The 22,286-nt window shown below is 40.3% G+C and overlaps 2 long non-coding RNA genes across 3 annotated transcripts; both read left to right on the top strand.

Moving 5' to 3' along the window:
* The first annotated feature begins 5,568 nt into the window (after positions 1-5,568).
* LOC132884305 (uncharacterized) lies at positions 5,569-6,358 on the top strand. The gene is made up of 3 exons (XR_009654435.1): positions 5,569-5,651; positions 5,827-5,877; positions 6,115-6,358. It is a non-coding gene; the product is annotated as an uncharacterized LOC132884305 (long non-coding RNA).
* A 1,512-nt stretch (positions 6,359-7,870) lies between these two features.
* On the top strand, positions 7,871-21,718 carry LOC132884304 (uncharacterized). 2 transcript variants are annotated; one of them, XR_009654434.1, is made up of 4 exons: positions 7,871-7,955; positions 11,154-11,240; positions 16,123-16,242; positions 21,533-21,718. It is a non-coding gene; the product is annotated as an uncharacterized LOC132884304 (long non-coding RNA). The 2 variants fall into 2 exon arrangements; XR_009654433.1 differs by lacking the exon at positions 11,154-11,240 and having other exon boundaries at positions 7,904-7,955.
* The last annotated feature ends 568 nt before the right edge of the window (positions 21,719-22,286 follow it).

Below are 22,286 nucleotides of genomic sequence, written 5' to 3'. Positions count from 1 at the left end.
AAGGAGGAGGAGGAATATTTATACTGAGTCCTGCTCTCAGAGGAACAGGCGCTTTATAAGGTCAAAGCTTTTGACAGTTTACCACCATGTTGTTGTATTTTATTATTAGTTGCTCCTGTTTTATTAATATTATTTTTAAGCCAAGACTATATTTCGACAAAACATGTGCCTTTCTACATATCTATTTTAATATTTCAATGTTACTCAGTTGAGAAGCTCTGGGCTCGTTGGCCTGACAATGCTCCAATAGACTCCTAAAGATTCTGCTGTCATTAAAAAAAAAATACACACATACAGCCTTTGGCATTTGGTGAAAGAGCCAATAAAATTCAATGGAACCAGATAAGTACTATTGCATATGCTTCTGCTTCTTGTATTTTAGCTTGTCTTTAATATTTTCATGGGAACATGACCCCAAAATATCGCCCCCTGGGCTTAAAATCAGTTCTATGGACCCTTTAGTACAGATTTACCAGTCAAAAGTTTCGACATGCCTTCTAATTCAATGTTTTTTCTTTATTTTTATTCATTAAAAGTCACTTCATGTCTTAAAGTAATGATGGATGTTGTTTCTCTTTACTTAGCTGAGTGGTTCTTGACATCATATGAATTACTACAGTTGTAGAATCGGGATATTTACTGTGTGGTTTTTTTATAATTATTATTTACTATTTGATCTCAAACACAATTAGGCAAGAAATTGTACTAATTAACTTTTGACGAGGCACCTGTTAATTGAAAAGCATTCCAGGTGACTACCTCATGAAGCTGGTTAAGATAATGCCAATATTGTGTAAAGTATCATCAAGGTAAACACTGGCTATTTTGAAGAATCGAAAATATGAAACGTATTTTGTTTAACACTTTTTTTGTTTGCCACATAATTCCATATATGTGTCGTGCCACAGGATTTTTGGAGCAAATGCTGTTTACAGAATGCATAGAAATGGTGTTGAAAAGCACACGATGTTTTGCGTGTATCCTGTAGGGGCGCTATTGAGGATTATTCGTTGATGGTTACTGGATCAGCCAGCGAAAACGGTGCAAAATATCGTGTGCTTTTCAACACCGTTTGTACGCATTCCGTAAACAGAGCATCTGGTAGAAAAATCCTGTGGCGCGACACATGTTCCATATGTTATTTCATATTTTTGATGTCTTCAGTGTTGTTTGACAATGTACAAACTAGTCAAAATACAGAAAAACCTATGAATGAGTAGGGGTGTCCAAAATTTTGACTGGTATTGTATATGTATATCGTAATATTCTGGTTATTTATTGGAGCCAAAGTGCTTCTTTTATTCCTGAACTTTCCAACTTTGATATTATTTATAGAGTGACTTGTTTTTGAGTACTAAAGTTTGGATTAAACTAATTCAAGTGATCAGTAAAACATGGCAAATCTGTGTAGGAACACAATTTAAAAAAATATAACCACAAATGGTAATCTGTGGGGTCCAAGCACCAGTTCTTGCCAAGTTAAACAGAACAATAGACAAACATGCATTAAGTTTTATCACGGTAGCTCAGTGCTAACCCTGTGAAATACATTTTCAGATCTGATTGGCTGATGGTGACCATGTTTGTTCATTAACCAATTAATTATTAGAAATACAAATACAGGTCAGCACATGAATGCATTCCACCAGATTTCACCTTGATTGGTTTTAGGGATCATGAAAAACTTTTATTTAGATTTAACTTTGCCCTAGTGAATGGTATTGTACAGAAAATTTCAATGTGATCATAGCATCCCCTCCCAATATCACGTAACTGCTTGTGTCAATTCAGTCATGTTTGTATAGCACTTTTTAACAGTAGATACGTCCCTGCTTTCTAAAAGTAGATTTAAATCAGTAATGAACAAGTCAGAAGCAACAGTGATGAGACAAACCTCTCTGAGACAATATGAGGAAGAAACTTCGAGAGGAACCTGACTCACAATGGAACCAATCTTCTTCTGAGTGACACTGTAGCGTGAGATTCCATTTTTACTCTTCAAAAACTGTATGCTTCTCTAACATCAAGGCCATGGCATTGTGGTCAGATGTACCGTTGATGGTACCAGCCAAGAATCTCGCATGAGGCATCATGTCTTCAAACTGTACTCCTCCAAATAAAATTGTCTGAAAAACAAAAACATGCATTTTTTTCTTCTTTTCATTTTATATATCAATGATCGAGGGCGGCACGGTGGTGTAGTGGTTAGCGCTGTCACCTCACAGCAAGAAGATCCGGGTTTGAGCCCCATGGCCAGTGATGGCCTTTCTGTGCGGAGTTTGCATGTTCTCCCCGTGTCTGCGTGGGTTTCCCCCACAGTCCAAAGACATGCAGGTTAGGTTAACTGGTGACTCTAAATTGACCGTAGGTGTGAATGTGAGTGTGAATGGTTGTCTGTGTCTATGTGTCAGCCCTGTGATGACCTGGCGACTTGTCCAGGGTGTACCCCGCCTTTCGCCTGTAGTCAGCTGGGATAGGCTCCAGCTTGCCTGCGACCCTGTAGAAGGATAAAGCGGCTAGAGATAATGAGATGAGATGAGCTACAAAATCAGCCCAGCCTAAAATGCCGAGGACAGTCGCAGAGGGGGTGTAGTAATCACATCCTAGTATTACTCTTCTTCTCATTATCTCTACCTTCTTCCTGTGAGGCGACAGCGCTAACCACTACACCACCGTGCCGCCTGATTTTGTAGCTGATATACAAAAAAAGGAATAAGGTAACACTAGTATACAAGGCCCTTAATGATTTGTCCCCTCCACATATTTCAGATCAGTTCACCCAGCTAGCTAACACCAAGGGAGTAACTTTGATTTTGACATTGGTGGGGACACAAAAGTAATCCAAGGCAGAGCTTCTGAAAGATGTTTTTTTTTTCCCATTAGCAATCATAATTTCACGTCATGCAGATCTTATAGGTTAATGAGGGCAGCCGTGGCTTAATGGTTAGGGAGTTGGTCTTTGGATCCCAGGGTTGCAGGTTCAAATCCTACCCTTACCTCTCCCTACATCTCCATCCATGGCTGAAGTGCCCTAACCCAACATTGCTCCAGGGACTGTAACCAATGCCCTGTACCAAAATAGTAACAGTAAGTTGCTTTGGAGGGGCGGCACGGTGGTGTAGTGGTTAGCTGTCGCCTCACAGCAAGAAGGTCCTGGGTTCGAGCCCCGGGGCCGGCGAGGGCCTTTCTGTGTGGAGTTTGCATGTTCTCCCCGTGTCCGCGTGGGTTTCCTCCGGGTGCTCCGGTTTCCCCCATAGTCCAAAGACATGCAGGTTAGGTTAACTGGTGACTCTAAATTGACCGTAGGTGTGAATGTGAGTGTGAATGGTTGTCTGTGTCTATGTGTCAGCCCTGTGATGACCTGGCGACTTGTCCAGGGTGTACCCCGCCTTTCGCCCGTAGTCAGCTGGGATAGGCTCCAGCTTGCCTGCGACCCTGTAGAAGGATAAAGCGGCTAGAGATAATGAGATGAGATGAGATGAGATGAGAAGTTGCTTTGGATAAAAGTGTCAGCTAAATGTCATGTCATGTAATGAAGGTCAAGGAGGCAACTTCAGAGTTCTCAGCTTTACTCATGCAGGATGTTAACATACTGTCAATTAACATACATCAAGAACATTGAAACACATAACTACAACATGTAAGTACACATAAATGAAATGTAAATGTGTTGGTTACTGATACTCAAACATAAACACAAGCAAATTAGTTTACACTGGTTGCTCCTATTTGAAAGAACCAAACACATGCCTACGCCTGTCTGTAACAGAGACAAACTGCTGGCAGATTTCTGTCAGGTCAGTATTCCTTTTCTCTGCAGCTATGCAGTAGCCTATCTCTGATGCGTCCTAAGGAGCTGCAGCAATACTTTTATGAAGGGTTTCCATACATCAAAAGGATTTTGTTGAGTTTTTAAAGCTCGACGGAAACCCTGCACTTACATTCTTGACTTTGAAGAAGAATGAACGAATGTCTCGTTTCTTGGGAGGGGGGCCGTCATCCATGATACTCAAGTCAGCATGCGAGTCGTAGGGCAAGCATGCATGGACATCGAAGTCCAGCTCAATTTGTAGGCTGACGGAGAGTGGGGGGTGCGTGGGGTAGGTCAGGTGTGTACGTGTGAGATACGGGGGGGTTGATGGGCGGGTAGTCACGGCTGCTGTGGGAAGTGTGCTGCTTTTACAGCAGATGGAGTGACAGCTGGGATAGCCAACCATGTAAGTTAGCGAGAAACAGGTAGCTAATCAGAGAATGATATCTACATTAGAGGGGGGATTATTAGCAGTGTCATACATTTAACCCTTTGTGTGCCATATAATCATTGCTCAGGTTAGGGCATCGGTTTTATTGATCGTGATTACACAGTAGCGGCTGAATATTGGTAGGGACACGTCGCTAGCGTCCCTACCCAAAATTACGCCCTAGGTCACACACACAAAACACTCGCCTCAGAACACAAGGAGGTCTTCAATTGCCCAAAGCTCACCTGCAGCAGACACAGAGAGCTTTCGGTCCCAGTTAACATCTGCCAGCTCTCTTTCAGCCTTTAGACGCATATATAAACAAGAGTGCTGATGTAAATAACAATATGCAAACTCCAAGCTTTGTTTGTTGAGCTCGAAGAAAAAAGGGTGAGGTTTGAAAGTGAACAAGAAGAGAAAAGAAGAGAGGAGGAGGATGGTCAAAGGCCTCAGCAGCACCCATCATATTATGATCCAGCCTTTACCCAGGTACAAATTTGCAATTACAGTACGTTGTTGTCCTGTTTTGTTGCGTTGCAAGTTGGAATTAAAATGGATTTTTGGAGGGTTAGCACCACTTGATTTACACAACATGCCTACAACTTTAAAGGTGCACAAACAATAATTAAGATGAAAAAACAGAAATCTGCAGTGTGCATAAGTATTCACCCCCTTTCACATGAAACCCCTTGAAACCAATTCACTTCATAAGTCACGTAATTAGTTGATTAAGATCCACCTGTGTGCAATCAAAGTGTCACATGATCTGTCACATGATGTCTGTAGAAATTGACCTGTTATGGAAGGACCCTGACTCTGCAACACGACTAAGCAAACAACATGAAAACCGAGGAGCCTCCAAACAGGTCAGAGACAAAGTTGCGGAGAAGTATAGATCAGGGCTGGGTTATAAAAAGAAATAAAAAATCCCAAGCTTTGAATATCCCACAGAACACCATTAAATCCATTACGGCAAAATGGAAAGACTATGTCACCACTATTCCATGGCTTGCAAAAGTATTCATCCCCCCTTCCCTTTTTTTTGCTGCAATTCCAGCTGCAAGTCTCTTATTGGGGTATGTATTAGCTTAGCACATCTAGCAACTGGGATTTTTGCCCATTCCTCAAGGCAAAACTGCTCCAACTCCTTCAAGTTAGATGGGTTGTGTTGGTGTACAGCAATCTTCAAGTTATGCCACAGATTCTCAATTGGATTGAAGTCTGGGCTTTGATTAGGCCATTCCAAGTCATGTGAATGTTTCCCTATATTTCACAGGCAAATGAAATACGAGGTCAGTTGAAGTTTCTATTTCGCAAGTGTGATGACACAACACTTCTACCCAGACATGAACAGGAACGGTGGAAGAAGCTCTAAGTCAACACATTAGACAGGTGGAACTCAAACAAGAGGTAGGTTCTGTCCTAAGAATGAAAAAAACATTTTTTAAAATAATAATAATAAAGTTAATTGCAGATTGGATTTTTTGTATAATGGTTCTTAAGAAACTATTAAATATTCAGATGTAAGAGTCTTCATTTTTATTCTTGCAGTTTCAATTGTACTGGCTGGTTTTTATTCATACAGGTTACATTCTTCAAAGCAGCAATGATGAGCAGCAGCCGAGAACTCTTTGGGGTAATTATGAATAGCTTTAAATAACTGTTGCTACTAAATATACAGAAAATACAGTATGTGATAAATATATGGTCTAAATTAATGAACAATTATTTCAGCACCAGTTTCAGTAATCAGTTAAGAGCAATGATGAGTCATCTGTTCATTAAATGTCTTGACTAAAAAGATAGATAACAAAGTGGTGACTTGTTTTCTGTCTTACTCTTATACCTTTATTACCCCACCCCCACCCCACAGCAATGGCTGGATGAAGTGGGGTTCCCTTTCTTTCCTTCCCTCCTATCCAAACTATTCTTTTCTTCCTCCACTGGAGACACTCAAAGCAGAAAAACTGCACAGAAAGTGGCGAAAAGCCTGAACAAGAGGTTGATGAACCATCACCATGGTGAAATAAAACCCAGCAAAGACTAAGTGGACTCTTTCTTTTATCTTTCTTTCCTCAATTCATACTAGTTAAACTTAAGTTAATGAAGATTTATGTATCCATTTAATTAGCTTTTTAATTAGATTTTAAAATGTTACTACTTTTAAAAATATATAATTTTTTATAAAATGTTAAATATACATTTATAATATAATATACTTCATAATAAATTATTATTATTATTATTATTATTATTATTATTATTATTTAGATTGTTTAAACCATGCAGATTTGTGTTTATTTATTCAGATGCCACATGATAACATTAGAGAAATCAGTGGATTCTTCCAGAACCTAAGTCTGGAAGAAGAAGAAATGGAAGTGGAAGAAGATGTAGAGGAGATGGATGTGGATATGCTGGATGAAGTAATCACGGCCTATAATTTGCATGGTATACTTCTGTTGTGGTCACATGCAATTTCAAGACAGGTTGAAAAGCACCTTTACATGTTGTTGATGAATTATTTTTTTCATAAGCAGGGCAGGAATTTCACGGGGGTCATTTTGCGATTTTGTAGTCTGCCACGTGACTTTAGCAGGCCTCGCCCATTTCCAGCTGCTTCGAGAAGACGAACTTGACGGAGGTAAGACCGTGTGATAAATTAACGAATGAATAAGATAGGAATTTCAACATATAGGGCTTAAGTTTGTTACGGTTAAATAAGCATTGCTTGTACAGTAACGTTATGTCGTTACAACGTTGATCCACTTTTAACGTGCTGAGAACCGACTGTATCACTTACACATAGCGAGCTAGCTTGGACACTGTAGTTAGCATGTAAAAATGGAGTTACGCTAACATGAATAACATTATAACTTATCTGAAGTGCTTTCAGAAATAAGTTTTAGCATAATCTTGCCAAATAAACAGAATGTAGAAATCTTTCTTTTCTAGTAGCATTAGCTACCCGATATAATTGTGAGTTTGAAAAGCATTTGCCAGCGTGGCAAGTGGAGCTTCACTGACGAGCTAGCTTCATGTTAAACCACCATGATGGCACAGCATGTGTTCATTTTGTGAATTCACATTTCTGTCTTTGGTAACGGCATTAGGTTTTGTAAGCATTGTGGCAATAATGCAACAATGTGTTGACAGAAAATGTACTTTTAATACTTAAGTATTTTTAAAAGCGAGTACTTCAATACTTTAACTTAAGTAAAAATTTGGCTGGACAACTTTCACTTGTATCAGAGTAACATTTGACCAGTGGGATCTGTACTTTGAGTTAAGTAATGAAGTTGGGTACTTTGTTGACCTCTCATTATTATTATTATTATTATTATTATTATTGTTATTATTGTTATTATTATTATTATTACTATTGTTGTTGTTGTTTGACCACAGGTCTATTCCATAGATTCAAAATATCTGGAAGAGTCTATCCATAAATGAAATATGGAACAATTCAATCAAAACGTGGGTTCACAAACTTTCAAGCACCACTCTGTGTGTGTGTGTGTGTGTGTGTGTGTGTGTGTGTGTGTGTGTGTGTGTGTGTGTGTGTTTATATTTATATATATAAAATTATTATTATTTAGATGGTTTGACCACACGTCTATTCCATAGATGGTGTCTGATGACATTCGTGAGCTGGTTCGAATGTTCCAGAGACTAAGTCTGGAGGAGCAAGAAGAAAGAATGGACATTGATGAGGTAATGACGGCCTATAACTTAATAAATAGGCCTATAGTTTGCACGGTATACTTCTGTAGTGGTCACGTGCAATTTCAAGGCAGGCTGAAATGCACCGATGTTGATGAATTATTTTTTTAATAAGGGTCTACCTTACCAAGGGTTTAAAACTCAGGGCACCAAATTATGGTACAATTTTGGTTCTAAAGACAACAATCTGATAACTGATAATTCCACTAAATCTACTAAAATATGGTACAATTCAATCAAAACATGACCAGAATCTGCTTTTTATTTAGATTTTTAAATATTACTACTTTTTAAAAAAATGAATATTATTTTTATTAAATGTTTTATATATACAGTGGTGCTTGAAAGTTTGTGAACCCTTTAGAATTTTCTATGTTTCTGCATAAATATGACCTAAAACATCATCAGGTTTTCAAACAAGTCGTAAAAGTAGATAAAGAGAACCCAGTTAAACAAGTGAGACAAAAATATGATACTTGGCCATTTATTTATTGAGGAAAATGATCCAATATCACATATCTGTGAGTGGCAAAAGTATGTGAACCTTTGCTTTCAGTATCTGGTGTGACCTCCTTGTGCAGCAATAACTGCAACTAAACGTTTCCGGTAACTGTTGATCAGTCCTGCACACCGGCTTGGAGGGATTTTAGCCCAATCCTCCGTTAAGAACAGCTTCAACTCTGGGATGTTGGTGGGTTTCCTCACATTGAACTGCTCGCTTCAGGTCCTTCCACAACATTCCGATTGGATTAAGGTCAGGACTTTGATTTGGCCATTCCAAAACATTAACTTCATTCTTCTTTAAACCAAAAAGATCTGTTTTAGTCTCGTCCGTCCACAAAACATTTTTCCAATAACCTTCTGGCTTGTCCACGTGATCTTTAGCAAACTGCAGACGAGCAGCGATGTTCTTTTTGGAGAGCAGTGGCTTTCTCCTTGCGACCCTGCCATGCACACCAGTGTTGTTCAGTGTTCTCCTGATGGTGGACTCATGAACATTAACATTAGCCAATGTGAGAGAGGCCTTCAGTTGCTTAGAAGTTACCCTGGGGTCCTTTGTGACCTCGCCGACTATTACATGCCTTGCTCTTGGAGTGATCTTTGTTGGTCGACCGCTCCTGGGGAGGGTAACAATGGTCTTGAATTTCCTTCATTTGTACACAATCTGTCTGACTGTGGATTGGTGGAGTCCAAACTCTTTAGAGATGGTTTTGTAACCTTTTCCAGCCTGATGAGCATCAACAACGCTTTTTCTGAGGTCCTCAGAAATCTCATTTGTACGTGCCATGATAAACTTCCACAAACGTGTGTTGTGAAGATCAGACTTTGATAGATCCCTGTTCTTTAAATAAAACAGGGTGCCCACTCACACCTGATTGTCATCCCACTGATTGAAAACACCTGACTCTAATTTCACCTTCAAATGAACTGCTAATCCTAAAGGTCCACATACTTTTGCCATTCACAGATATGTGATATTGGATCATTTTCCTCAATAAATAAATGACCAAGTATAATATGTTTGTCTCATTTGTTTAATTGGGTTCTCTTTATCTACTTTTACGACTTGTTTGAAAATCTGATAGGGGCGGCACGGTGGTGTAGTGGTTAGCGCTGCCGCCTCACAGCAAAAAGGTCCGGGTTCGAGCCCCGTGGCCGACAAGGGCCTTTCTGTGTGGAGTTTGCATGTTCTCCCCGTGTCCGCGTGGGTTTCCTCCGGGTGCTCCGGTTTCCCCCACAGTCCAAAGACATGCAGGTTAGGTTAACTGGTGACTCTAAATTGACCGTAGGTGTGAATGTGAGTGTGAATGGTTGTCTGTGTCTATGTGTCAGCCCTGTGATGACCTGGCGACTTGTCCAGGGTGTACCCCGCCTTTCGCCCGTAGTCAGCTGGGATAGGCTCCAGCTTGCCTGCGACCCTGTAGAAGGATAAAGCGGCTAGAGATAATGAGATGAGATGAAAATCTGATGATGTTTTAGGTCATATTTATGCAGAAATATAGGAACTTCTAAAGGGTTCACAAACTTTCAAGCACCACTCTGTGTGTGTGTGTGTGTGTATATATATATATATATATATATATATATATATATATATATATAATAAACGTGTGGTTTTACCACACGTCTATTCCATAGATGCTGTATGATGACATTTGTGACATGGTTGGAATCTTCCAGACATATATTTTATAATAAATTATTGTCAATTGAACAAAAATTATGGGAGGATATAGGTTTAATAAGTTTTACAATTTTTGAAGTGAGTGATGGATTGATGAGTTTAGATGTGTTCAATATTTTCTTATCTTCAGACATAATAGCGTAGGAGAGGTTTCTTCACCTGCTTGATAGTTTCGACTGAGTTCCCACCAAGTCGCCATAGCCTTGTCCAGAGCTAACGCTTACACATAGCTAGCTAGCTAGCTTGGACACTGTAGTTAGCATTTAAAAATGGAGTTACGCTAACATGAATAACATTATAACTTATCTGAAGTGCTTTCAGAAATAAGTTTTAGCATAATCTTGCCAAATAAACAGAATGTAGAAATCTTTCTTTTCTAGTAGCATTAGCTACCCGATATAATTGTGAGTTTGAAAAGCATTTGCCAGCGTGGCAAGTGGAGCTTCACTGACAAGCTAGCTTCATGTTAAACCACCATGATGGCACAGCATGTGTTCATTTTGTGAATTCACATTTCTGTCTTTGGTAACGGCATTAGGTTTTGTAAGCATTGTGGCAATAATGCAACAATGTGTTGACAGAAAATGTACTTTTAATACTTAAGTATTTTTAAAAGCAAGTACTTCAGTACTTTAACTTAAGTAAAAATTTGGCTGGACAACTTTCACTTGTATCAGAGTAACATTTGACCAGTGGGATCTGTACTTTGAGTTAAGTAATGAAGTTGGGTACTTTGTTGACCTCTCATTATTATTATTATTATTATTATTATTATTATTATTGTTGTTGTTGTTGTTTGACCACAGGTCTATTCCATAGATTCAACATATCTGGAAGATTCTATCAATAAAGGAAATATGGGACAATTCAATCAAAACATGGGTTCACAAACTTTCAAGCACCACTCTGTGTGTGTGTGTGTGTGTGTGTGTGTGTGTGTGTTTATATTTATATATATAAAATTATTATTATTTAGATGGTTTGACCACACGTCTATTCCATAGATGGTGTCTGATGACATTCGTGAGCTGGTTGGAATGTTCCAGAGTCTAAGTCTGGAGGAGCAAGAAGAAAGAATGGATATTGATGAGGTAATGACGGCCTATAACTTAATAAATAGGCCTATAGTTTGCACGGTATACTTCTGTAGTGGTCACATGTGCAATTTCAAGGCAGGCTGAAATGCACCGATGTTGATGAATTATTTTTTTAATAAGGGTCTACCTTACCAAGGGTTTAAAACTCAGGGCACCAAATTATGGTACAATTTTGGTTCTAAAGACAACAATCTGATAACTGATAATTCCACTAAATCTGCTAAAATATGGTACAATTCAATCAAAACGTGACCAGAATCTGCTTTTTATTTAGATTTTTAAATATTACTACTTTTTATAATTTTTATTAAATGTTTTATATATACACACAGTGGTACTTGAAAGTTTGTGAACCCTTTAGAATTTTCTATATTTCTGCATAAATATGACCTAAAACATCATCAGGTTTTCAAACAAGTCGTAAAAGTAGATAAAGAGAACCCAGTTAAACAAATGAGACAAAAATATGATACTTGGTCATTTATTTATTGAGGAAAATGATCCAATATCACACATCTGTGAGTGGCAAAAGTATGTGAACCTTTGCTTTCAGTATCTGGTGTGACCTCCTTGTGCAGTAATAACTGCAACTAAACGTTTCCAGTAACTGTTGATCAGTCCTGCACACCGGCTTGGAGGGATTTTAGCAAGGGTCGACCGATACATCGGCCGGCCGATGTATCGGGCCGATATTTGCGTTTTTTAAGTGTATTGGCATTGGCCGATTCGCATGTGGTTTGGCCGATCCGCGCACCCCCCCTCCCCCGCGCGCGCGTCATTTACAGACCGGCATCCAAGCCTTGGATTCCAAGGCCAGCTCTGTGTTGCCAGAAGACCCGAGATGCACGCTGTCGCGTCACCCCTCCCCCTCTGATAGTGAAGTGCACAGCACCGAAAGCTACAGCCACGGTAAGTTTTAAACTTTCAGAGCCTCTAATGTTTTTAAAATATTGTTTGAAACCACCAAATTTTATGTTCTCTTTATTACATGTGCCTGGAAGTTTATTAAGTTATTGAGTGGGTCGGAAAAAAACGGAAATCTGACATGTGCGCATTTAATGCTCTACCCGCCAAAGTTGCCGAATTGTGACAGCTCGTGGTATTGAAAAAAGTAAGCCATCACGTTGAATAGAGTGAAAAATCTTGCTTAAACCCCTTTCCACTGGGTGGCAGACACGTTGAACTTCAGGCCTTTCTTAGAATTAGGACACCTCTTTGTACTTATTCGTCGACTATTCCCCTCCCAGGGCCGCATAGATGGCTCTGTTCCCTCCTTTAAGACTACACACGGAAGTGGTGTCGCCCCGTCATTATTGGAACATAGAGCAGAACCGATGTATTGAGATTGTGCAAACAATTACACAGAATAAACACCCAAATACACTCCATAAGTAACTTGCCATGTTAGTTTATGTGTAATAACGGTATACTGTTCCCTCAAGGTGCGTAGGAATTTGTAATATCCCCCCGTCGTGTGTAGGGATTTATAAATAATATCCCTCGTCGTTTTGACAGTTTAATATGTATTAATTTTTAAGTGAATATAATACTGTATTAAGCAGACACTTGAACAATTAGTTGCTCAATGTGCTTCAGACATAATGGTTATTTTCCTATTATTCATGTTATGGTGTGATGAAAGGGTATAGTATAAGTATAATATATAATTTTTTAAAATATTTTTTTATAGTATATAATTAAAAAAAATTGATACTGATTGGTACATATATTTTTTTTCTCCATACAGATGGCAGTTCTGGTTTTTATTTTATTTGTTGCTGTTAAATAAATGTTCATTTGTAACTTGAGACCTGGAATATTTGTCATTTTTTAAAACATTTTTTACCCATGTTGGTCCAAAATATCGGCTTAAGAAAATCGGCAGTCCATATGGGCCATCGGCCAATGGTGATGGGAAAAAATCGGTATCGGCATCGGCCATTAAAAAACCCGTATCGGTCGACCCTTGGATTTTAGCCCAATCCTCCATACAGAACAGCTTCAACTCTGGGATGTTGGTGGGTTTCCTCACATTGAACTGCTCGCTTCAGGTCCTTCCACAACATTCCGATTGGATTAAGGTCAGGACTTTGACTTGGCCATTCCAAAACATTCACTTTATTCTTCTTTCAACCAAAAAGATCTATTTTAGTCTCGTCCGTCCACAAAACATTTTTCCAATAGCCTTCTGGCTTGTCCACATGATCTTTAGCAAACTGCAGACGAGCAGTGGCTTTCTCCTTGCGACCCTGCCATGCACACCACTGTTGTTTAGTGTTCTCCTGATGATGGACTCATGAACATTAACATTAGCCAATGTGAGAGAGGTCTTCAGTTGCTTATGCCGCTTTTCCACTACAAACGCGGCTGAGCCGTGCCGTGCCGAGTCGAGCTGAGCGGGGCTATTGAAGTTGCATTTCGACTACAACCGCGCTGAACCGTGCTGGCTGGAAGTGGGTGGACACATTGGGTGGAGTTAGCGAAAGTGGGTGGACGTCATGTGATGTCGTTAAGCAGCGCAAACAGTGACATCAGTGACAGTGGCGGAACAAGTCAGAGCCGGGCCGGGGGCGGGGCAAATGACCAGGCCCTTTATTAAAGCTTATCATAACATCATTTTAGGCTACAAAATGTCCGCAACTGCGGTGTTTACCAATTTCAACACTACCGGGTGCAACTATGTTATTTAGTACATCAAGTCCTTCAAACGAACATGTAACTCAGAAACAAAAAACATTAGGATACTGTACATGGCTCATAATAAAACATCAATAGCCTATACTGCGCACATTATTTGAAGGGCATACGAATGAGCGCTCAGAGTGGTGACAGGAAGAGTCAGAAATAAAAGGAGGGCGGTGCAAACCTCACTGAATGCACTGTGTTTACCAATTTCAACACTCCGGGGTGCAACTATGTTATTTAGTACATCAAGTCCTTCAAACGAACATGTAACTCAGAAACAAAAAACATTAGGATACTGTACATGGCTCATAATAAAACATCAATAGCCTATACTGCGCACATTATTTGAAGGGCATACGAATGAGCGCTCAGAGTGGTGACAGGAAGAGTCAGAAATAAAAGGAGGGCGGTGCAAACCTCACTGAATGCACTGTGTTTACCAATTTCAACACTACGGGGTGCAACTATGTTATTTAGTACATTAAGTCCTTCAAACGAACATGTAACTCAGAAACAAAAAAACATTAGGCGACATACTGTACATGGCTCATAATAAAACATCAATAGCCTACTGCGCGCATTATTTGAAGGGCATACGGCGAGCCTTGCGCTCCGTGAACTCGTCCACGATGCTCTGACTGATTCAGTGAGCTTTTAAGCGGTAGTCTCACGACCCGAATAGTAAACAATAAACATGGAGGACATGGAGTCGTTAGTGTTGCTGGTCTTGGTGCTGTGGCTTGTTGTCACCGACAACGCCAACAGATACTGGCAAGAGCGTATAGATGAGGCGAGGCGCATAAGGCTTCAGAAATTCTCGTAATTCGTAATTATTCTTCTTCCGGGTTTGCGGTGTTTACAGATCCCAGCGCGCTCGCGGGGCGTGTGTGGGCATGTGAGGACACGCCTCCTCACCAATCAGTGCAGAGGGGAGTGTCTGCTCACGCCTCCAGCCTCAGTCGGCTCGCTTTGGCTCGCTTCAGCCCCACTCCAAAACGGTGCGAGTTTTAGGGGCTAAGCAGGGCTGAAACGAGCTGAGTCGTGCTGGTTTTTGGTAGTCGAAACGCGAGCCGTGTCGGGCTGAAGTGAGCTGAAGCGAGCTGAAGTGAGCTGAAAAAGGGTAGTGGAAAAGGGCCATTAGAAGTTACCCTGGGGTGCTTTGTGACCTTGCCGACTATTACACGCCTTGCTCTTGGAGTGATCTTTGTTGGTCGACCACTCCTGGGGAGGGTAACAATGGTCTTGAATTTCCTTCATTTGTACACAATCTGTCTGACTGTGGATTGGTGGAGTCCAAACCCTTTAGAGATGGCTTTGTAACCTTTTCCAGCCCGATGAGCATCAACAACGCTTTTTCTGAGGTCCTCAGAAATCTCCTTTGTACGTGCCATGATACACTTCCACAAACGTGTGTTGTGAAGCTCAGACTTTGATAGATCCCTGTCCTTTAAATAAAACAGGGTGCCCAGTCACACCTGATTGTCATCCCATTGATTGAAAACACCTGACTCTAATTTCACCTTCAAATTAACTGCTAATCCTAAAGGTTCACATACTTTTGCCATTCGCAGATGTGTGATATTGGATCGTTTTCCTCAATAAATAAATGACCAAGTATAATATGTTTGTCTCATTTGTTTAACTGGGTTCTCTTTATCTACTTTTATGACTTGTTTGAAAATCTGATAGGGGCGGCACGGTGGCGTAGTGGTTAGCGCTGCCGCCTCACAGCAAGAAGGTCCGGGTTCGAGCCCCGTGGCCGACAAGGGCCTTTCTGTGCGGAGTTTGCATGTTCTCCCCGTGTCTGCGTGGGTTTCTTCCGGGTGCTCCGGTTTCCCCCACAGTCCAAAGACATGCAGGTTAGGCTAACTGGTGACTCTAAATTGACCGTAGGTGTGAGTGTGAATGGTTGTCTGCGTCTATGTGTCAGCACTGTGATGACCTGGTGACTTGTCCAGGGTGTACCCCGCCTTTCGCCCGTAGTCAGCTGGGATATATATATATATATATATATATATATATATATATATATATATATAAAAATAAATGTGTGGTTTGACCACACGTCTATTCCATAGATGCTGTATGATGACATTTGTGACATGGTTGGAATCTTCCAGACATATATTTTATAATAAATTATTATTATTTAGATTGTTTAAACCACCCAGACTTGTGTTTATTTATTCAGAATCCACATAATGGCATTAGAGAGATCAGTGGATCCGTCGAGAACCTAACTCTGGAGGAAGAAGAAGAAATGGAGGTGGATGATGATGCAGAGGAGATGGATGTGGATATGCAGGATTAGGTAATGATGGTCTATAATTTAAAAAATAGGCCTATAATTTGCACCGTATACTTCTGTAGTGGTCACATGTACAATTTCAAGGCAGGTTGAAATGCACCTTTCCATGTTGGGTCTAACTTACCAAGCGTTTAAAACTCAGGGCACCACGTTATAGTACAATTTTGGTTCTAAAGACAACAGTGTGATAACTGCCAATTCCACTAAATCTGCTAAAATATGGTACAATTCAATCAAAATGTGACCAGAATCTGCTTTTTATTTAGATTTTAAAGTATTACTACTTTTAAAAAATATTTTTATAAAATGTTTGTGTGCACACACACACTAATATATATATATATATATATATATATATATATATATATATATATATATATATATGCCCTGTGATGACCTGGCGACTTGTCCAGGGTGTACCCCGCCTTTCGCCCGTAGTCAGCTGGGATAGGCTCCAGCTTGCCTGCGACCCTGTAGAAGGATAAAGCGGCTAGAGATAATGAGATGAGATGAGGATAAAGCGGCTAGAGATAATGAGATGAGATATATATACAACCCTGATTCCAAAAAAGTTGGGACAAAGTACAAATTGTAAATAAAAACAGAATGCAATGATGTGGAAGTTTCAAAATTCCATATTTTATTCAGAATAGAACATAGATGACATATCAAATGTTTAAACTGAGAAAATGCATCATTTAAAGAGAAAAATTAGGTGATTTTAAATTTCATGACAACAACACATCTCCAAAAAGTTGGGACAAGGCCATGTTTACCACTGTGAGACATCCCCTTTTCTCTTTACAACAGTCTGTAAACGTCTGGGGACTGAGGAGACAAGTTGCTCTAGTTTAGGGATAGGAATGTTAACCCATTCTTGTCTAATGTAGGATTCTAGTTGCTCAACTGTCTTAGGTCTTTTTTGTCGTATCTTCCGTTTTATGATGCACCAAATGTTTTCTATGGGTGAAAGATCTGGACTGCAGGCTGGCCAGTTCAGTACCCGGACCCTTCTTCTACGCAGCCATGATGCTGTAATTGATGCAGTATGTGGTTTGGCATTGTCATGTTGGAAAATGCAAAGTCTTCCCTGAAAGAGACGTCGTCTGGATGGGAGCATATGTTGCTCTAGAACCACCTTTCAGCATTGATGGTGTCTTTCCAGATGTGTAAGCTGCCCATGCCACACGCACTAATGCAACCCCATACTATCAGAGATGCAGGCTTCTGAACTGAGCGCTGATAACAACTTGGGTCGTCCTTCTCCTCTTTAGTCCGAATGACACAGCGTCCCTGATTTCCATAAAGAACTTCACATTTTGATTCATCTGACCACAGAACAGTTTTCCACTTTGCCACAGTCCATTTTAAATGAGACTTGGCCCAGAGAAGACGTCTGCGTTTCTGGATCATGTTTAGATACAGCTTCTTCTTTGAACTATAGAGTTTTAGCTGGCAACGGCGGATGGCACGGTGAATTGTGCTCACAGATAATGTTCTCTGGAAATATTCCTGAGCCCATTTTGTGATTCCCAATACAGAAGCATGCCTGTATGTGATGCAGTGCCGTCTAAGGGCCCGAAGATCATGGGCACCCAGTATGGTTTTCCGGCCTTGACCCTTACGCACAGATATTCTTCCAGATTCTCTGAATCTTTTGATGATATTATGCACTGTAGATGATGATATGTTCAAACTCTTTGCAATTTTACACTGTCGAACTCCTTTCTGATATTGCTCCACTATTTGTCGGCGCAGAAATAGGGGGATTGGTGATCCTCTTCCCATCTTTACTTCTGAGAGCCGCTGCCACTCCAAGATGCTCTTTTTATACCCGGTCATGTTAATGACCTATTGCCAATTGACCTAATGAGTTGCAATTTGGTCCTCCAGCTGTTCCTTTTTTGTACCTTTAACTTTTCCAGCCTCTTATTGCCTCTGTCCCAACTTTTTTGAGATGTGTTGCTGTCATGAAATTTCAAATGAGCCAATATTTGGCACGAAATTTCAAAATGTCTCACTTTGGACATTTGATATGTAGTCTATGTTCTATTGTGAATACAATATCAGTTTTTGAGATTTGTAAATTATTGCATTCCATTTTTATTTACAATTGTACTTTGTCACAACTTTTTTGGAATCGGGGTTGTGTGTATATATATATATATATATATATATATATATATATATATATATATATAAATAAAACTAAGCCTTGAAGAAGAGATGGAAGTGGATTCAGATGTAGAGAAGAACATGTAAAATTTATGTAATTTAACTAGTACCGGTATGTCATGTCACTCTGCCAGTTTATCAGCGGTTTAACTTAAAATTTTGTGCATTCTCTTTATTTGGATTAGTGAGTACAGTGAAAATTAGTTATCTACATCTTCAATGAGGGCTGTAGTTGTGTGTCTCAAGTGAGGAATTAATACAGCATATTGGTGTTCACACTCAGACAGTGGAGCAGAGTTTACCTAAACATTCACATGCAATACAAGGCTTGCCCTGTGTCTGAAATCGTTCCCTACTCACATTTTACATATATATATATATATATATATATATATATATATATATACACACACAAATTGCGGTGGTAAACCGGATGTTAGACAGGGAAACAGAAGTGTGCATGCGCAAATCAGTGATCAGAAGCAAAATGGCGGGCGATGACGAAAGGCATGCTTTCATATTTTTCAACGTTTTCATAGGTCTTATAAGAAAAAGACAGCAAACATATATTATATATATATATATATATGGTGGTGTAGTGGTTAGCGCTGTCGCCTCACAGCAAGAAGGTCCTGGGTTCGAGCCCCGGGGCCGACGAGGGCCTTTCTGTGCGGAGTTTGCATGTTCTCCCCGTGTCCGCGTGGGTTTCCTCCGGGTGCTCCGGTTTCCCCCACAGTCCAAAGACATGCAGGTTAGGTTAACTGGTGACTCTAAATTGAGCGTAGGTGTGAATGTGAGTGTGAATGGTTGTCTGTGTCTATGTGTCAGCCCTGTGATGACCTGGCGACTTGTCCAGGGTGTACCCCGCCTTTCGCCCGTAGTCAGCTGGGATAGGCTCCAGCTTGCCTGCGACCCTGTAAAAGGATAAAGCGGCTAGAGATAATGAGATGAGATATATATATATATATATATATATAAAATGTGTGTGTATATGTATGTATGTATGTATGTTTGCTGTCTTTTTCTTATAAGAAAAAAAAAAAAATATATATATATATATATATATATATATATATATATATATAAATAAATAAATATACATACACACACACACAGTGGCATGCAAAGGTTTGGGCACCCTTACTGAAAATGTCTGTTACTGTGAATAGTTAAGTGAGCAGAAGATGAATTGTTCACCAAAAGGCATCATGGTAAAGATGACATTTCTTTTCAGCGTTTTCTGCAAGATTTGTGTATTATTTTTGTTTTGTACAATTAGAGACTGAAAAAAGAAAAGGAACACCATGCGAAAGTTTGGGCACCCTAATACATTTGAGTTCTCAGGTAACTTTTACCAAGGTTCCAGACCTTAATTAGCTTATTGAGCTTTGGCTTGTTCAAATTATTCGCTAGGAAAGGTCAGATGATGCAGATTTCAAAGCTGTACAAATTCTCTGTCTCCTCAAACTTGTCCCTAATATCAACAGCCATGGGCTCCTCTAAGCAACTCCCTCGCATTCTGAATAATAAATAGTCGGGGAGCCAAAGTCTCAAAAACCCTTTAAAATGGGTTGAACCTGACATGGCTTGTTATACTTTTTATTTGTGATTTATTTGATAGTTTTATCCCTCAGGACAAATAATTGCAGGGTCTGCTCTGTTGGAAATATCGCGAAAAGAAATTGTGCCTATTTTAGTGTATGTAGTACGGAAGCCGAGAGAGGCCCTTCATATAATCTTTTTTTATTCACCTTGTTATCCCGAGATAACGGCATAATTAATTCGAGATCTCGAGAAAACAAAACCGTTATCCCGAGATAACGACATAATTAATTCAGGATCTCGAGAAAACAACACAACTAATTAGAGATCTCGAGAAAACAAAACCGTTATTCCGTGATCTCTAGTGAAAACAAAATTATTCCGTGATCTCGAGAAAGCAAAAAAATTATTCCGTGATCTCGAGAAAACAAAACAATTATTTCATGATCTCGAGTAAACAGCTGAGAAATGGTTCATTCAGGTGCGCCAAGAGACTTGTGATATGCTGACTTTGGGGCTATTTCTCATTCTGTATAGACGCAACTTTGGTCATTAGAATGTCTGGAATAATCAATCACCTAATAAGGCAATATTTTGATCAGGGGTTGACACAGGGAGAGATTGCATTAAGTCTCTTAATAAGGGATAATTTCAAAATTAGTCCGCGGCACCTCCGCAGAAGACTGGCCCGGCTTCGTCTCTACCGACGGAGACACAGTGATCCAGCTGAGGTCATAGATTTTATCTCTAAACTTATGAACGGGCCAGGACGGCTTCATGGCTACCGTATGATGCACGAAAGGTGCCGTTTAGCCGGATTCCGTGTCAGTCGTGATGTTGTGGCGGAGATCCAGACCACTCTTGATCCCGAGGCCGTGCAGTGTCGGAAAGGTAGGAGGCTGCGTAGAAGATCCTACAGTGTTCCGGGGCCAAATTATGTGTGGCACATGGATTCATACAACAAGCTCACCCCCTTTGGCATCGGGGTGAACGGGTGCATCGATGGATTTTCAAGGCATATAATTTGGATGGAAGCAAACTGCACCAACAGCAACCCGTGCGTGATTGCAGCCTATTTTGCTCAAACTGTCACTAAACTCGGAGGCTGCCCAAAATACCTGAGATCAGATCATGGAACAGAGAATGTCCATGCCAACAGACTACAGACTTTTTTCAGGGAAGATGACACTGGAGAGGTCCATGGTCCTCCTTGTGTTATTCAAGGAAGGAGCACGGCAAACCAGAGAATCGAATGTTGGTGGGGGACGTATAGGAGACAGAATGTGGACTACTGGCGAGACGTCTTCAGAGAGTTCCAAGCTATGGGTGATTTCAGTGGTGATTTTATCGACAAGGGTCTTATTCAATTCTGTTTCCTAAAGATTATACAGGTAATCAATCAACACATGATAGGCTATTTAGTTTGAGAGTAAAAACGGTTGGAATAGGGTGTGTGCGTAATTGTGTGCGTAACAGTGCGTAATGCAGCCAGGCCAATTTGCAATCTATTAAACCCGTGCGTGTATTGAATCATACTTGTATATCATGCTTCTCACTCTCAGTGTCTGCCTTACAGGACGAGCTGGACACAGTGGTGCAAATGTGGGACAACCATCGCATTCGTCCGGGGAGGAATGGGCGTGATCTCTACCAGGGCAAGCCAGTGATGATGTACAACAGGGGTCACCAAACTTTTTTCTCTGGGGGCCACATTGTCGTTCCTGACTGTGATGGGGGGCCGGGGTCGGGTCAGCTATATAACATAGAATTGTATGACCCAGACAAATATGACCACCAGCAGGCCTCATTGTGTAGTAGAGATTGCTAGCCTGGCACAGCCATCCCCACTACTGTATCCCCACTACTGTATCCCGCACTACTATATCCACACTACTATATCAGCACTACTGTATCAGCACTACTGTATCCCGCACTACTCTATCCGCACTACTCTATCCACACTACTGTATCCCCACACTACTGTATCCCCACACTACTGTATCCCCACTACTGTATCCCCACTACTATATCCCACACTACTGTATCCCCACTACTGTATCCCACACTACTGTATCCCCACTACTGTATCCCACACTACTGTATCCCACACTACTGTAGCCCCACTACTGTATCCCCCACTACTATATCCCCACTACTATATCTGCACTACTACACAGCAAATTCTGTAGTGTTAAAATCAACTCTACGAGAGTCAATTTCAACACTACGCCAGTGTTTATTTTGTCCCAATCTTTAGTGTTAATTTAACACTCGCCAAAGTGTTGGTTATACAACTCTGATTCAGTGTTAAAATGACTCCAATTAGAGTT

The sequence above is a fragment of the Neoarius graeffei genome, chromosome 4 (genome assembly GCF_027579695.1).
Source record: "Neoarius graeffei isolate fNeoGra1 chromosome 4, fNeoGra1.pri, whole genome shotgun sequence".
NCBI lineage: Eukaryota > Metazoa > Chordata > Actinopteri > Siluriformes > Ariidae > Neoarius > Neoarius graeffei.
This window is presented reverse-complemented; position numbering and strand designations above follow the sequence as displayed.